Source organism: Schistocerca cancellata, chromosome 4 (genome assembly GCF_023864275.1).
Source record: "Schistocerca cancellata isolate TAMUIC-IGC-003103 chromosome 4, iqSchCanc2.1, whole genome shotgun sequence".
In the NCBI taxonomy this organism is placed as follows: Eukaryota; Metazoa; Arthropoda; class Insecta; order Orthoptera; family Acrididae; genus Schistocerca; species Schistocerca cancellata.
In genome coordinates, this window is record NC_064629.1 from 256,575,377 (window position 1) to 256,591,405 (window position 16,029).

The window sequence follows — 16,029 nt, forward strand, 5'->3', positions numbered from 1 at the left end:
ACTAGCAAAGGACAGAAGTCTCACCGTTTAGGTAGAGACCTGCAGTTCTCTACTACTGAAGCGCCAGTGAAAGAGACTTGTACAAGAGTGATCTTTCTTCCTTCCTCACTGCTTCCCCCTCAGCTCGGTTCCTTCTCTTTTTTGACTTCCCCCAGGGTTCGATTCCCGGCTGGGTCAGAGATTTTCTCTGCCTCGTGATGACTGGGTGTTGTGTGATGTCCTTAGGTTAGTTAGGTTTAAGTAGTTCTAAGTTCTAGGGCCTGATGACCATAGATGTTAAGTCCCATAGTGCTCAGAGCCATTTTGACTTCCCCCACTTTCGCACAAGCCAATCACGAGCTGGAGCCTGGCATTCTAAGCTCGGAGAATGGTCTTTGCACTACAAACCGATTTGACCAATCAGAGACTTTAGAGTTAATTGGGAGAATACGGAAAAAAGGGTGGAAGCACACCCCTCCATAAACAGCTTCTTATCTTCCCTGTTGCGTCCATTTCATAGTTTCCAAAGAATGGCCATAAACTTGTAAAAAGCTTCATGCTCTCATTTTTGAAACAGAGTGTGGACGTCTGGACGCCAGTCCCTGTCCCACGGACATTTGCAGAACGTTTACATTTCTTTTGGCAGCTTGCTCCCTAACAAGCGTACATTCTCTGCGTTATTCCCATCCTACAATGCGCTGTCGGCGACTTTTCGGCGCTAGGCCATATACCTGGACGTCTGCCTCCCGTCTGGCGCCAAGTTAATGTGTTTTGCACAATGCGACCATGGCACGCAGCCGTCTGGAAGTGTCTCCTCATCGTTCCCCAGAAAAACGCGCTTTGTTGGCCCACCAACACCAGAGCTGAAGTTGACATCTGGCGAGCTGGAACAGACTTCCGGAATCGTCACCTACGAAGATTGCACATTCGGACATGGACCACGTCCGTCCTCAGATCCGACTGCCTCCTAATGGCTTCTGTCCGTTGCTGCCTGCGCTCCACTATTTATATCCGGCAGGAGGACGTTTTTTACCCTTGGTGGCAGCTTCTTGTTATTACTCCTGCAGTATATTGCAACGTAACTTAGCGTGCTGACCCCACTTCTCCTTACTCAGCACTCTCCAGGCTTCGCTTGGCACTCAGTCTGTGTGTGTCCTTGCGTCAGCTTGTTGGTAGACTGCAACTGTCAACAAGGCTATCTGTGCTGCACTTACTTGCCAATGCCGCAATCGCCGGCTGCCTCTGTTTTGCTACTCTTCACTGCGTGAAGCAATGCTTACTACATGTGGCTGCAATACATCTTTGTAATTTTTCCTTTAAGATTGGCCAGTTTCCCGAACGATTAAAGTGCTCAGTAGTAAAGCCGCTTTAAAAAAAGGGAGAAAGGGATAATGTAGATAAAGTTAGACCAATATCTATGCCATCAGTGCTTGCTAAAGTTATTGAAAAGGCTGTGTATGTAAGGATAATTGATCATTTTATATCACATAATTTGCTATCAAATGTACAGTTCGGCTTTAGAAGTCGTTTAACAACTGAAAATGCTATATTCTCTTTCCTCTGTCGCATACTGGATGGATTAAACAAAAGGTTTCGAACGCTCGGCATACTATTTGATTGAATTAAGGTGTTTGATTGTGTTGATCACGAAATATTGTTCCAGAATTTGGACCATTATGGAATACAGGGAGTAGCTCACAATTGGTTCACCTCTTACTTTTACAACAGACAGTGAAAGGTCATTATTCACAGTGTACAGAATGGCTGTGATGTGGGGTCTCCGTGGCGTACGGTCAAATTGGCGGATGCCCTAGGGATCAGTGTTGGGGCCACTCCTGTTCCTTATTTATATAAATGATATGCCCTCTAGTATTACGGGTAATTCTAAAATATTTCTGTTTGCTGATGACACTATCTTGGCGGTAAAAGATGTTTTGTGCAACATTGGCTCAGTTTCAAATAGTGCAATTCATGGCATAAGTTCACGGCTTGTAGAAATGAAAATAACGGCTAATCACAGTAGAACACAGTTATTATGGTTTATAACACATAATTCAACAAAACTCGACGTTTTAATTTCACAGAATGGGCATATGATTAGTGAAAATGAAAGGTTCAAATTTCTAGGTGTTTAGATAGATAGTAACCTGTCGTAGCAAGCCCATGTTCAGGATGTTTTTCAAAGACTTAATGCTGCAATTTTTATTGTTCGAACGGTATCTGAAGCAAATGATCGTTCTACACGAAAATTAGTCTACTTTGCTTATTTTAATTCACTTATATCGTAGTTATTATGTTTTGTGGTAACTCTTCCCATTCTAAATGGGCATTTTTCACTCAGAAACGGGCTGTTCGTTCAATAATTGGTGTAAGTTTGCGAACTTCTTGTCGACCCCTGTTCACTAGTCTGTGATTTTGACATTGGCTTCTCAGTGTTTATATTCTTTATTGTCGTTTCTTGTTAACAATATCAGCTTATTCCAAAGAATTAGTAGCTTTCACTCAGTTAATACTAGGTAGAAATCCAGTCTGCGTTTGGATTGCTCTTCCGTAACTCTTGAACAGAAAGGTGTGCAGTGTACTTCTGCATCCATTTTCAGTAAGCTACCATAAGAATTCAAAAATCTTAGCAGTAATCCACGCACTTTCAAATCGAATCTGAAGAGTTTCCTTATGGATCACTCATTCTATTCTGTTGAGGAGTTCCTTAAAAAACTAAGCTGATTCTTATGTTTTATTGTTGATCGCGTTTACTTAGACATATGGCTCGACTTTTATTGGGTTCATAAATATTTTATCTATTATTACTTTTCTGTTGTAATTTCATATACTGACACGTTCCATGACCTTGGAGATCTAGCCCTCAATTTGGTCCTGCAGAACTAGACGCGCAAATAAATAAAAAGGGTCTGACGACGGTTCCCGCAATGACACACTACAAGTTTCAGTTAGTATTAAGTACGCTAAATTGAGTTCATGTTAGCAAATACTGCAGGTATTTACATTCCGGTGATCCCTGTCTCCCGCTTGAAGGTATTTGTCGGCTATTTGTGGTGAGCTTGTGCATTATCACAGTGGAACGTGGGCCTATTACAGTTATATTCACTGTAGTTCTCGTTATTTAATACTATAATGTATGTAGGATTATGTCTGATATCTCTGAATCGTCATACTGCGTGTTAACTAACGTACACCAATGGAATAATGGCATCTTCAGCGATCAGTTAGAGATTTTTCATGGAATGACCTTCATAATGTTTCGTACTGGTACTGTACAGTAGGTGTCACTCTACTTTACTTATTTACTGATTTATTGATTTATTAAATGCTTGATCAATTCACAATGATACGGGATTCGTTATCATTATACAACAAAAACAGATAGCTTCAATATGCGTACACACCGAACATATGAGTGGTACATGAGTATGTTCCTGGTGGCCGGTTATGGCCTTACTGAAGGGACCATCTAGGCATTTACATTTAATGATTTATAAAAGCTAAAAAACTACTCTGCCTCATTTGGGTGGTCCGTATTGTTAAATATTCTTTGACCAAACACAGTTTGCACCAAATATCTGATAAAATGGCAGACAAAAAAAGTGAGGCCCCCGGAGAGAGTAGAAGAAAGTAATGAAACTTCATCGATTGAGGAGGCATATAGTGTTACTGTAGTGATTACAATATTTAATCGAATTTTCCAACGATTTGGCAATATGACACCACCTATCAGCTTGATGTTGCGTTACATGTGGCCTCGATTCATGCACTTTTTCGATTGGAAAGGGTGTCATTATGCTGTGACAACCTTTCCTGAGGCAAGTTGCACCCCAACTGCTGCAACTGGTCCTTGATAACCTGGAACAGAGAAGACGTCCGAACTGGCTCCACAAATATTCCATTTGGGAGAGATTTTGGCATCATGCTGTCTGCAAGACTACCTAAACATCAGACTGGCAGTTCATATAGGAACGTCTCATATGTGGACGAGCATTGTCCGAGTGAAAAAAGGCGACACAATATTGTAACTTGAGTGGTAACACATGAGGACGCAGTATGATCGTGAAGTATGGTTGTGCTATCAGAGTTCCTTAAGTCATCACCGGCTGTGCCGTGAAGTCATACCCAATGGTCGTCCACACCATGATACCAAGAGCAGCACCGCTATTCTCTCCAAAACTATGGAAGACTGGGACCACTTTCACATCCGAATGGATCTGAGACCTGGTCGCTGCATGACCGAGGACCACAACGAGACACCTTCCAAACTCAACCAAGTGATGACAACACTGCCTCATAAGAGTACGCATCTTCTTCGTGTCTTCACAATGATCACTCAACGTCTGACGATTTTCACGCCACATAAACACTCTGCCCGACCTGGTAACATTATAAAACACCAACATATCTATAATACTCTGGCCTCCGTTCTAACCGGCGCATAGGATTGCAGTTCTTATTGTTAACATACCCGGTAATGATGTGTACGTGTATGTAGTTAATGCGACATCCGACAATGTGGTCTCGGTGCTTCACGTTTATGAAAGGCATTGTACGTCATACAAGTTACTTCTTCAGTTTTCTGTATATTTGATATTATCTTAAACTAAGTAGTAATGGGCTGTGTAATACCCAAAAAGTAATTATTATTCCAAACGTGGTCTGTTCATTGAAATAATGTTGTGTATTCCGATTATAACAGTGTGAATTATTTGTGTTCTGCGAGTTCAGACACCCAGACAGTTCCAATCACAACTCATCTGAAGCAGTATAGTGCTGAAAAGTACATATATTATTTATCAATCATTTGATTTCTCTGCTCTGCAGCGAATAGCAGAGTAAGATACTCTGACAGTATGAAAAAATTACGTCAGAGCGTAGTCTGCAGAAAAAATATTAGTCAAGTGGCGCGAACATCTGGAAATTCGTGTGAAGTCAAATACGGGAAACAAAATTTTAAAAGAAGTTGTAAATAGACTGTAAATGATTATATCACAATTGCGTCTGCTGACAGTACTTTGAGTATATGGCGCAGAAGCGGCTCAGGAACGCGGTCACCATGGAGTAGACTAGACTAGACTATTGCACCGGAAGTCGGGAATTCAAAACTACCCAGAACTGTAATTTTAATTTCTATATTGGGTTCGAGTACATTATAGAAATATCCATAAATGTCAAGAATTATATGTACTGGAATGTTGTGTAACCGTATATTTATCGTATGTGTTCTGGCCGGAGGCACCTCGCTCCGCGCTCTTGTATGTGCAGGTGCTGAATAAACCTTCGTTAAGTGAAGTTAGAGTTCGTAATTTATCTAATTACATCATCTTCTACGTGACAACATAATGTTCAAGCGTGTTGTCATATACTGCCCAGCAAGAAACGTAGCGCTGCCTTCGCACTTCTCGCCACACGTCTAGCACACACATACTATGCGCTCGCTGGACGCCCACGCGCCCACGCACGCACCCGCACGTCTCCGTGACTATGCTCAGCGGTCACCTAATGTGGAAATAATGCTCTTCAAGAAATAAAAGGAAACAGGCTGTAAATGTTTACACCATAATTACGTTTGCTGCATATACTTCGAGCAATATGTTCCCCATCCTAGCTCAGTACATGTGTATTTACTATAACAACAAATTAATTTATTATTGCTCAAAACATTTCGTACGATCAGAGGACGTCACGAAAGGACAATGTCCATAAGTAATTTAGTGCTTAAAGCACACGTAGTATTTATCAACCACGCGCTGTTTCTCTACATTCGAGGAGTGAGAAGAAGAGCAAGATCTGAGAGCATAAAATAGTGACGTTTAATGGGTAAGAATACACATTCAACTACCAAGACCATCGCAACAGGGGATTCGTTTAGGAATTTTTGACGGGCTAGTAATACGAAGAAAATAAGGCAATTACACCGCTACAAAAGTCGCATTTACGTTTACACAGGAAACAACTCTTTCTTTATGTCTGTTTGGTTTAGTTATAAGTGTGAACACCGTATCACGCGGAAGCAGAAGTGTCGACTGGATTTCATTTTCGGCAATCCGTAATACAGTCTGTCACATCACTGGAATACACTCGCGTAGCTAACTTTGCTTGTAGTTCGTATGTATTAGGAAGACACACCACAGCATTCGGAATTCAAAAGAAAGACTGCAACAGAATCTCTGGTCGTATGAGTCTCGTTTAACGCTTTTACCAAATTCTTGCCGAATTTACATTCCAAGGGTGAAAAATAGGGATGGTTCGGTGATGATCTGGACAGGTATACCGGTGTATTCCATTAACCCCTGAATATCCTTCAAGGTCGCATTACTACTGATCATGTCCATCGCATGGTACAATATTTGTTTTGCAGCAGTGACACTGTGTTCCAAGACGACAAGGCCCCTGTTCACATACACACATAAAAAAATGTTTTGCATCATTCCGATTACCAGAAATCTTGAAGATAGACGTTGCCTGTGGATACTAAATCACACACCCAGTCCTTTTGACTGTTCAGAGATGTCACAAAACCTGCCCAAAGATGTGAACAACCATGCATGAGCAGCGCCTATTACACGGAGGGGGTCCGACAGCCGATCAGTTCCAGTCATTCCACCAGGAAGGAGGTACACGGCTCGTGTTGTTTGCAGTTCAGCCATGCCTAGACGGTCAATACTGCGGTTCGATCGCGTCCGCGTTGTTACGTTGTGCCAGGAAGGGCCCTCAACAAGGGAATTGTCCAGGCGTCTCGGAGTGAACCAAAGCGATGTTGTTCGGACATGGAGGAGATACAGAGAGACAGCAACTGTCGATGAGATGCCTCGCTGAGGCCGTGCAAGGGCTACCACTGCAGTGGATGACCGCTACCTACGGATCATGGCTCAGAGGAACCCTGACAGCAACGCCACCATGTTGAATAATGCTTTTCGTGCAGGCACAGGACGTCGTGTTATGATTCAAATTGTGCGCAAAAGGCTGCATGACACGCAACTTCACTCCCGACGTCCATGGCGAGGTCCGTCTTTGCAACTACGATACTATCAAGCGCGTTACAGATGGCCCCAACAACATGCCGAATAGACCGCTCAGGATTGGCATCACGCTCTCTTCACCGATGAGTGTCGCATGGGCCTTTAACCAGACTGTCGTTTGAGACGTGTTAGGAGGCAACCCGGTCAGACTGAACACCTTAGAAACACCGTCCAGCGAGTGCAGCAAGGTGGACGTTCCCTGGTGTTTTGACGTGGCATTTTGTTGGGCCGATGTACGCCGGTGGTGGTCATGGAAGGCGCCGTAACGGCTGTACGATACGTGAATGCCATCCTCCGACCGATAGTGCAACCATATCGCCAGCATATCGGCGAGGCTTTCGTCTTCATGGACGACATTTCGCGCCCCCATCGTGCACATCTTGTGAATAAATTTCTTCAGGAAAACGACATCGCTCGACTAGTGTTGCCAGCTTGTTCTCCAGACATGACTCTTATGAAACATGGCTGGGAAAGATTGAAAACGGCTGTTTATGTACGACGTGACTCACCAACCACTCTGAGGGATCTACGCCGAATCTCCGTTGACGAGGGGGACAATCTGGACCAACAGTGCTTTGATGAACTTGTGGATAGTATGCCTCGACGAATACAGGCATGCATCAGTGCAAGAGGACGTGCTACTGGGTATTAGGGGTACTGGTGTGTACAGCGATCTGGACCACCACTTCTGAAGGTCTCGCTCTGTGGTGGTACAACATGCAATGTGTGGTTTCCATGGGCAATAAAAAGGCCGGAAATGATGTTTACGTTGATCTCTATTCCAATTTTCTAAATGGTTCAAACGGCTCAAAGCACAATGAGACGTAACATCTGAGGTCATCAGTCCCCTAGAACTTGGAACTACTTAAACCTAACTAACCTAAGGACATCACACACATCCATGCCCGAGGCACCCAATTTTCTGTATAGGTTCAAATGGCTCTGAGCACTATGCGACTTAACTTCTAAGATCATCAGTCGCCTAGAACTTAGAACTAATTAAACCTAACTAACCTAAGGACATCACACACATCCATTCCCGAGGCAGGAATCGAACCTGCGACCGTAGCGGTTGCTCGGTTCCAGACTGTAGCGCCCAGAACCGCACGGCCACTCCGGCCGGCTTTCTGTATAGGTTCGGGAACTCTCGGAACCAAGGCGTTGCAAACTTTTTTTTTTATGTATCGTCCTGCTCTAGTACTGCAGGAGTGCCGTGACTGTGTCGTCCGTATGAGACTTTGCATGGTCGTGGAGCAGAATGACCCCACGGGTGAGATTGCCTGGTCGTTTTGATCTGATCGCTTGGCGGAGGGTGGTCACGGTTTACCAGTGACGCTGGGCATTCACTGTTGTGCCGTGCTGCAGGAAATGAATCAGAAGGTGGCCATCTTGGTCAAAGAAGAACAACAACAGCAAAGGGGCAAACAGCTCACCTCGGACGACGACGTCCAGCTGTACGAGTGGAACTGGTTAACATCCCAGCTCCGGGAATTTTATGAGACAACCATTGTGTCACAGCCTTGTGTCACAGTGGGACAAGTGTCTCAACAGCCAGGGTATTGGTTTTTGTAATTATGCCTCCGATTCGTTTCTTTCTGAAAGCCCCTTATATACACTCCTGGAAGTTGAAATAAGAACACCGTGAATTCATTGTCCCAGGAAGGGGAAACTTTATTGACACATTCCTGGGGTCAGATACATCACATGATCACACTGACAGAACCACAGGCACATAGACACAGGCAACAGAGCATTCACAATGTCGGCACTAGTACAGTGTATATCCACCTTTCACAGCAATGCAGGCTGCTATTCTCCCATGGAGACGATCGTAGAGATGCTGGATGTAGTCCTGTGGAACGGCTTGCCATGCCATTTCCACCTGGCGCCTCAGTTGGACCAGCGTTCGTGCTGGACGTGCAGACCGCGTGAGACGACGCTTTATCCAGTCCCAAACATGCTCAATGGGGGACAGATCCGAAGATCTTGCTGGCCAGGGTAGTTGACTTACACCTTCTAGAGCACGTTGGGTGGCACGGGATACATGCGGACGTGCATTGTCCTGTTGGAACAGCAAGTTCCCTTGCCGGTCTAGGAATGGTAGAACGATGGGTTCGATGACGGTTTGGATGTACCGTGCACTATTCAGTGTCCCCTCGACGATCACCAGTGGTGTACGGCCAGTGTAGGAGATCGCTCCCCACACCATGATGCCGGGTGTTGGCCCTGTGTGCCTCGGTCGTATGCAGTCCTGATTGTGGCGCTCACCTGCACGGCGCCAAACACGCATACGACCATCATTGGCACCAAGGCAGAAGCGACTCTCATCGCTGAAGACGACACGTCTCCATTCGTCCCTCCATTCACGCCTGTCGCGACACCACTGGAGGCGGGCTGCACGATGTTGGGGCGTGAGCGGAAGACGGCCTAACGGTGTGCGGGACCGTAGCCCAGCTTCATGGAGACGGTTGCTAATGGTCCTCGCCGATACCCCAGGAGCAACAGTGTCCCTAATTTGCTGGGAAGTGGCGGTGCGGTCCCCTACGGCACTGCGTAGGATCCTACGGTCTTGGCGTGCATCCGTGGGTCGCTGCGGTCCGGTCCCAGGTCGACGGGCACGTGCACCTTCCGCCGACCACTGGCGACAACATCGATGTACTGTGGAGACCTCACGCCCCACGTGTTGAGCAATTCGGCGGTACGTCCACCCGGCCTCCCGCATGCCCACAATACGCCCTCGCTCAAAGTCCGTCAACTGCACATACGGTTCACGTCCACGCTGTCGTGGCATGCTACCAGTGTTAAAGACTGCGATGGAGCTCCGTATGCCACGGCAAACTGGCTGACACTGACGGCGGCGGTGCACAAATGCTGCGCAGCTAGCGCCATTCGACGGCCAACACCGCGGTTCCTGGTGTGTCCGCTGTGCCGTGCGTGTGATCATTGCTTGTACAGCCTTCTCGCAGTGTCCGGAGCAAGTATGGTGGGTCTGACACACCGGTGTCAATGTGTTCTTTTTTCCATTTCCAGGAGTATATATATATATGTGTGTGTGTGTGTGTGTGTGTGTGTGTGTGTGTGTGTGTGTGTGCGACGCCTGAACCGTGACAAAAGAAATCTCAGGAGGGAAACCAAAACTCGGATACGAATATCAGCCGATGTATATCTGATGGCAGCATACAAATTGGCAAAAGTAAACGAACCAAACATGTTACAGGAGAAGCTGATGAAATAGGTGTACTAGCAGCAGTGCATCACAACCCACGGATAAGCGCCCGGCAATTACACCGCGATTCCGGCATGTCCGTAGGTAGTATTGCCGCAGTACTGCATCGCCGTAAACATCATCCACACTACGTGTCACTGCGTCAAGAACTTCATGGCGCCGATTTACATAACTGGGTAGTGTTTTGTGAATGGCTACGTCAACAAATGCAAACGACCCACACCTTCTTTACCGAGATACTGTTTCCTGTTGAGTCTACATTCATAAACAATGGTAGCGTTAACCAGCATAACGTGCATTACCGGAGTATAGACAATCCTCTCTCGTTGCAGCAAGTTGACCATCAACGTCCTTGGTCGGTTAATGATTTGTGGCATCATAGGGAACAAACTCATTGGTCCGTATTTTATCGACGGCACATTGAACGGAAGCAAATATCAAACGTTTTTGGAAAAGAAAATATCGGTACTACTGCACGATGTTACGTTGGACATTCGATAATGTATGTGGTTTCAGCATGAGGGTTTCCCAGCGCATTGCACAACTGATGCACGGGAGGTATTACAGCGTGTTTACATTGGTCTGTGGATTGGCTGAGGTAGCCCTGTTAATTTGCCTGCTAACGACGTCGACGGATTTCTTTCTGTGGCATATTTAAAAGATGAGGTGTACCGACAAGTGCCAACAGGCTGTGAAGACATTATCGACCGCATCAGAAAAGCCTGTGCTGACATTTCCGGGTCTCGTCGACCGCAAAATCACAGTAGTATGACGCTGTAGTCAGTAACTTAACTCCTCGTAATCCATGTGTTGGGTGTCAATTGCAGATGGATCATAACCCTATAATGCACAGTACCAAACTCTGGTGACCAAGAGAATGAGGAAGGACCCCCAAATGATCATGCAAGTTAATTTAATACAAGGGTAGTGCTGTGCAACGGAAACGTGTTATTTAGATGTGTATTAACAGGTGTAGCCAAATTAAACGTGATATAAATGGGTACGACACCACTCACGTAAATATATTGCTGTCGGAAGGGATCTTCTAGTTATGAATGGAAACAAATGGTCACTCTAACCAATGGATTTATTTCTTTAAACATGAAAATTACCCCAGAGATAAACTGAAAGTAACCGTTGACAAACGGAGTGAGGCTTATAACTCTAAAATATAACCTTGGCACAGGTGGATGGAGAGGATCAAACGCAGTTATGTTATTAATTCACGGACACGGCCAGTGACTGAATTTAATTGTTAGTTAAAAATAGTAAGTGCATCGAAGACAGGATCGAACAGCGGAAGATTACCAAAATCTCACACTGACAGCAACAAGCCTGATGTGTGACCTGAAGTTCGTGTACTGGGCTCTGAACGATGACTACGCATGCTACGGAGATTCATCTTACCAGGCACGGAGAGCACGAATAAGTCGGACGGCGGTAGTACCTATTGGAGTGTTTCGTTCAGCCGTCTCTCTGTACTTAATGCTGAAATACGGATATCTTTCTAGTGGCAGCAAGGCTAATCTCACCAGAAATCTCTCCTTTTCTAGGCGCTTCAGTCTGGAACCGAGCGACCGCTACGGTCGCAGGTTCGAATCCTGCCTCGGGCATGGATGTGTGTGTCGTCCTTAGGTTAGTTAGGTTTCAGTAGTTCTAAGTTCTAGGGGACTGATGAGCTCAGATGGTAAGTCCCATAGTGCTCTGAGCCATTTCTCCTTTTCTAACCTAAAGTCTGCTCTCTGCGAAAATCTGTGGTGAAGTGTACTCTTCCAATTTCTGCAGTGAAGTCATTACTCTGCAAAGGCCTAGACCGAATTGTTTTTCTTCTGGCCGTTCTGTAGCTTTTCTGTCTTTTCATCAGAGCAAGAGTTCTCTGACCAACGAAGGCACAGGTTCCGAACTCCGAGTAGTAACACTCAAGTGCAGATATTAAACAATCTCCCACTCTCGTAGATTTTCCGTATGTTAAACCAATGGGGCTCTTAAGTGTGGTGTAAGGCAGAAAATCTTAGTCCACGGAACTATTCTTAAAATGGCCTATCCCATGCTCTGCACGTAGACACGGCGAAAAACAGCGGTCTCTTCAGAAGATAAAAGTTGGACCCAGTCAGAAAGCAAGATTCTGAAAGTTTCACCCGGACGTTATTTCGAGGCGTCGTGACGAAAATTTACGCACCTTGTGGGAAACCACACTTAGCTTGAGATCTTTTATCTTGCTAAAGATCCTCTGCGAAGAATTCCACATTTCTTTCGACAGAGAGAATCGGGCGTTCCATGTTCCGCCTGGAGAACGCGGGCTGTGGAGCAAGAACTGCCACAAATACTGGTCTCTCTACCTGAGACTGTGCCTCTGTCTAGGGTCCAATATTTTTAGAACAGCAAATTCCTCTTAAAAGGATTCCTATCTAGTGCTCTGCAAGCTTGCAAGCTTTCATATGCTCGAAACCTCAGATTTACTACATAGGAAAGGCAGCAAAACAAACAGTGAAATGGAAACAGCCACTGACGATGCTAATCCAGACCTATAATTACAATTCAGTGTAACTGCACGACTACAGATGATCAAGGGAATTTACATATCATCCTCTGAAATATGTTAGTGGACAGTTTCAGAGAAAAAGTACCACTTTACACATGGAAAGGTCTGTGGAAATACAAAGTTCAGGCACTGTAGATTTATTGGGATTTAGTAGGCGGATGTACCGCTGTTGTTCAAACAAAATTTCTTTTACGGTATATATTTTTTGTCCAATGAACATTTTACCACAATCGCAAAGATTTTAGTCTAAACTCGCCTTTTGTAAAAGAAGATCATCCTCCACAGATCCAAGAAGAGTTGCCATCTTGGCGGGAAGAAAAAAGATCATGTCCACTTTACGCTTCTTCTTATTGTTGAATTTTTTTGAAAAACATTTCCCACGTACGGTAGGAAGGCCGTAGACTTTAAATGTCTTTCGTCTTGCTCTTCTTTATGTTGGTCTAGGGCTTTCTCTTGTGGAGCTCTCTTAATTTCACAATTTGTGTATCCATTTTTACGCAATATTTTTTGCTACTTTACCATTTCTGTAGGATGTCAGCATCGGGCACTACAGAGCCCTATGTACTAAACTTTGAAGAACACTGATAGTTCGCGATGGATGGTGACCATCGGTATGGGTGCACTTACGATAAACACCATATCCTGAAAACCTACCATCCTCACGTCGGTCTAACAGATCTAGAAACGGTAGACAGGCATTCATTTCCCATTCAAATGTAAATTTGATAATTTCGTGAATGAAGTTTATATGTTCAAAATACTCGATCGAGTAATTCCCGCCGTAGGGCCAAACCCACTGTACGGAAAATATTTCTTCAATTCTCGCAAGGATAATGAGGAGGCATAAAGTGGATATGATCTTCGTTCCATCGGCCGAAACGGCCGATTTTCTAGGATCTGTGAAGGATGATCTTCTGTTGCGAATGGTGGGTTGTAATACCCCACCCGTCACTTAGCTGGTTTTGGCGTGTGTTCACCCCAACTAATTGACTAACAGATCAACAGAAAGTGCAAAACTGCCGCAATATCGGATAACGCAAAAAAGTAATATGGCCCCTGACTCCTGATTGAACTGCAGTGGCAGTGTTGACGTTAATTTATTCAGAATTGATCACTTTTAATTAAAAAGGGGTGCACATTGACGTTATATTCAGCTATTGAACACCAGATGGAAATGTTGAACATAAAATTAATTAAGAAAGTGACTTGGGATTTCAACTACTTGATTGAAAAGAGATGCAGTCGATTAGCACAAATTTATGTTAACTCCCGACCTTCAATCATCATATTACAAGACTCTCCTCTCAGGCAGTGGTAATAAATTGCGTTTGCGTGGAGTAAAGCGCGATAACTCAAAAGTAATTCCTATCGACTGACCCAGGCGTAATGCGAAGTGCGAGAAGAATTCTACAATACACGGCCCGTGAAACCCTCGTGGAAACTTTGCCGACGTGATCCACCAAATTAATCAGTGGCTGGAGCGGGCGCAATATCACCGAATACAGCGTGGCGGAGCGGTGTCGTTGTGTGGACGTCGGCCGACCTCGTGGTGCTGCAAGGCTGCGTTCGTCTATTCAATCATAGCTATCTTGTTCAGTACATAGCTGGACGAAAACTTTCTATCTCCAAGCTCAATCGTTCCATTTGCTAAGTCCTAAACTGCAGTGATGCTCACTCTTTCTCAGGCAAGCTGAGTAAAGAACGCCACATCCGCACCCTAGGCAAGCTGGGAATGGAAGACCTCTATGGGGACTTCTCCCAGTCCGCTCTTCGCCTCGGTTTCCCCTCCAGCAAAATCACTTAACGCAAGTCGCGTAAATTATGTGTCGCTTCCCAGTGCCTACCAATGCCTGCTCTGGGAAGTGAACAAATTCCCATAAAATTTCCCTTCCTCTCAACTTCTTCTATTTTGGCTCCTTCCAGGCCACCCATCAAGGTTAGTGTCTGCACAAACACCAATTTTTCCGGAATTCTGACTCCCAGGAGAGTACTTCAAATTCCTCGGTCCTACGTTCCCATCGGAGGCCGGCATATTTCATTCTGTCGCTCTTCACCTGATTTACTTCAGACTCTGTGGACCGTGAATTCAGTGTGAAGTTGCTATAGTCACGATCACACATATTTTGACCTCTGTTGACCGCTCCACCGTAGCTTTACGCGGCTTTCTCGCATGTTTCCCTGAAAACAGGATGACGGACATTTATCAACAGGTGTACAAGTTCTCCGTCTGCTTCCCGGTACAACAGCATGGGGTCAACCACCGACTCACTTTCACTCATCTTAAGGCGGCTGGAGGCCGCGCCATGTTACCACTTTCTCAGAGCTTGAGCCGCCCTAAGCTGCCTATTGTCGCTTCCCTTTGCCATTCCCCAGCCGGCCACGGTCAACTCTTAATACTTCCCTGGGGTAAACTAGCATCCAGTAAATCGACTCGTTTCCACTAAGTTTTCATGTCATGTGAATTACTTTAAAACCATCACCTGACATTAATTCTTCCAATATGTCCATACTATGCATTGTGCCTTGTCAGTCATTTTGTTCAGCCCTACTGTTCGCTCAACGTGAGTTAGGTGATCTTTAATGACTTCATGTAAGAGGCATAGTTCTTGCCATCTTACATAGCCCCTCTCTTCAAATCAATTTTGTAGTACAGGTGATGACTCCTATGGTTTTACCATCTGTGGTACAAAATTAATATCTCGATAACAGGTATTTTTAATCCGTTCGCGTGAGTAGTTATGGGTGATTGATTACCACTGCTTCCTCTCTGATGCACAATCCCACTCAATCCTAGTGTACCTGCCTTCAGTGACTGGATTTACTGTTAAAGACGTGGTCATTATTTAGTCTAATTTTACTTTAATCTCTGCCGATTCCTGAGACAGTTATTGGTCAGAGTATTCAAAAGAAAACTACAATTATATTACAAGGACACACGTCCCAAAGGGCAAATACACATGTTTAAGCATCTCCGTGCTTGTCATTTGAATTGCAAGACCCGCAATTATAACTTACGGTCCATTCACTCTCAGTTATCCATCCCTAAACAGAACAAATGAGTACGTTCGTTGAGGGGCATGTAATTCATTTGAATCCACACTGACACACTCACACACACGGCACAAGTTTCTTGCAGGAACGGAAGTGACATTAGTTCTGACTAGCAAGTTCAGGGTTGGCTGAGATGAGAGCAACGTCGATTACAGAGAAGGCGCCACAGGCGCCCGCATCTTCTTGAGGCTGGATGGCTTTCACCT